Below are 2850 nucleotides of genomic sequence, written 5' to 3'. Positions count from 1 at the left end.
TGTGCTGGGGTGGGCCTCCACCACACCCCCCACACCCAAGCCAGCCCTGGCTCCCACACCTGCCTGAGCCCTCTCTCTGGCCCCTGAACACTTCTCACGTCTGCAAACGTACCACTGTCCCTCTGTCACTGTACCGCCAGCACAAGGGATAAGCAACACACACTCACTGAAGGAAATAATGAAAACAGCAAAAGCAGGAATCTGGAAAGGACTGCTTTTTAAAAAAAAATTGGCAGCCAGCAGATTAGAATCATGGAAATTGTCTTCTCCCGAGAAAACAGATGTTCTTTCTTCTTGCTCACGTTCTTATTCTTCTCTGGTTCCAGGAAAAAATTCCCTGTACAATATCAGGTAAGTGAGAGGCTTCCTGCACCCCGACAAGGAGATGGGGTACAGGGACCAACCCCCAGGATGGTCCCCTAAGACCCTGGCCAACGGGTGCTCATGCCCTTATAGTTCCTCCCACATTGAAGGGGGGGGGTGCTGTGTGACCAACAAAATGGCAGAAAGGACTGCGTGTGACCCATCCTCTCTTTTGGGCCACCTGCTCAGAAGGAACCCAGCTGCCAAGCTAGGGAGACTTCGCCCTACAGCCAGCAGTGACTCACCAGCCATGTGCATGTGCCATCTTAGACGTGGATCCTCCGTCACCAGGCGAGCTTTCAGATGACCACAGTCCCAGCCTACATCTTAACTGGAACCTTATGAGAGACCCTGAGCCGGAACCACCCAGCTGAGCCACTTCCGCATCGCTGATGCGCAGAAACTGAGATCACGTTTGTTGTTGTTCAAGCTGCTAAATTTTGAGGAGCTTGTTATTCGTGGCGGGCACCAGCATGCTGGGCTACCTCCGTAACCTCCAGTATTGCTCTTCTAAGCCTCCAGCGAGTCTGCATCACTGGAATAAAAAGCAAAGTCCTTCCGTGGCCAGCAGGACCTCCCATGACCCCAATCCCTGCTACCTCTCCCCTTGCATAGTCTACCCTCCTCCCCACACCTGTGTGAACATCCAGGCCTGCTCCCCTGAGAGGACTGGACTTTGCTGTGCTCTCAGCCTGGAGCACCATCCCTGAGATGGCCTCATTTCTAGCCCCCGACTCCCTTAAGGACTCTCTGCTCAAACTCCCCTTCCCCAGACAGACTTATCTCCCCCAACCCCTCTGTTCCCCATCTCACTATTCCGCCTTCTTCCTCATCAGTACCCCATGTGGCACACGCATTTGTTTACAAGCCACAAAAAGGCATGAAGATTGCCTATGGGCTTCACTGCTAACACACAACAGCCTGAACAGTGCCTGGCACACTGAAAAATTATTGGCTGAATGTTGTGGAGGAAGAAAGGCCACACATTTCTAACTGCTCAAGGAGTGGCATCTGTTTACATAATGGCCTTAAGATACCTTGCGGCTTCCTTTTTGCTCTTTGAGAGCCCCTGAGGCCGCCATGCAGTGAGGAAGCCGATCTAGCCCGTGGAGGAGGAGAACTAAGACCCCAGCAGAGAGCCAGCACTGTGGCCAAACACGAAGGGAAGCTGTCTGGGACCTCCTACCCCAGGGGATTCCCCAGCCAAACGAGGCCACACAGGTGCAAAACCCAACCACAGAACTCATGGAATTGTGAGAAACAATGAGCTGTTGTTTCTTTCTGCCCTTTCTTTCTTTTGTTCATTCTTTCTTTTGTTCTTTCTCTCTCTCTCTCTCTCTCTCTCTCTCTCTCTCTCTCTCTTCTCTTTCCCTTGCAAACACAAGATCTCAAGAATTTGGGTAAACGCTCAGAATTGTTCCTCTCCATGGAAATCTTTATTTTAGAAAAAGGCAAAAAATGTATACAATCTGAAGAGAAACCAGAGGATTATAAACTGTTGTTTCTGTACAAGATTGGGGGCAGCTCGTTACACAGTGATAGGTAACTGATACACTCAGTAAAGCACCAGCTCCCTAGCAGACCCTCTTCCCTCTACCCTTGGCCCCTGTAGTCCCTCTGCACACAGCAGCTGGAACCATGTCCTGGAAAACACAGCTGCTAATGTCACCCCTCACCTCACTGAAAGCAATTCCCTGTCGCTTTTAGGATAAAGAGAAACAGCCAGCGATGATGAGGCTTTGCGGGCTCCGGCCTCTCCCATCGCATCCGGCCTCATCACCTTCCACCCCACACTCCAGGCCCTCTGGAGTGTAATTAGCTTCCTAATTTTTTTTCACGTGCCACTCATGTGCCTAGAATGCCCTTCCTCGTGCCCATCCCTGGTAACACCACCCATGCAATCTTGAGATACCAGCTCCAGCATCATTTGCACAGGAATGCCCTCCTTGATTTCTCCAAGACCATCCTGCTCTAAGCTCTCAGAGCCCTTCCCTCTGTTAACGCTTGCCACAGGCTATAATTTTTTCTGATGCACATATTAGTCAGGGGTCACCAGAGAAACAGTGATCACAGGATTATGGAGTCTGGCAGGTCCAGACTCTGCAGGATGGGGCCAGCAGGCTGAAGACTGAAGGTACAGCTAGCGTTGTGGTTCGGGTTTGAGAATCATCTGCTGGCAGAACACCCTCTTGCTTGGGGGAGGGAGGTTAGTCTTTGTTCTGTTCAGGCCTTTAACTGATTGGGTGAGGCCCAAGCACATTAGGGAGGATGATGTGTTTGACTCAAAGTCCACCAATTTAAGTATCAATCTCATGCCAAAAACAACAACAACAAAACCAAACAACAACAACAACAATAACAACGAAAAAACACCCTCAGAGAAACATCCCGAACGACGTTGGAGCAGATGTCCGGGCACTATGGCCCAGCCAAGCTGACACATCAAGTTTACCATCACAACCTCTATCTCCCTTGCCAAGAGGTAAG

At 50.6% G+C, this 2850-nt stretch overlaps 1 non-coding gene across 1 annotated transcript; it reads right to left on the bottom strand.

Annotated features, from left to right (window-relative positions):
• Positions 1-1732: 1732 nt before the first annotated feature.
• On the bottom strand, positions 1733-1852 carry LOC132691395 (U5 spliceosomal RNA). Its single transcript, XR_009615743.2, has one exon. It is a non-coding gene; the product is annotated as a U5 spliceosomal RNA (small nuclear RNA).
• Positions 1853-2850: the final 998 nt, after the last annotated feature.

The sequence above is a fragment of the Panthera onca genome, chromosome E2 (assembly GCF_046562875.1).
Source record: "Panthera onca isolate mPanOnc1 chromosome E2, mPanOnc1 haplotype 2, whole genome shotgun sequence".
Taxonomy (NCBI): Eukaryota; Metazoa; Chordata; class Mammalia; order Carnivora; family Felidae; genus Panthera; species Panthera onca.
The sequence above is the reverse complement of the archived record's forward strand: the minus strand, read 5'-3'. Positions and strand labels throughout refer to the sequence as shown.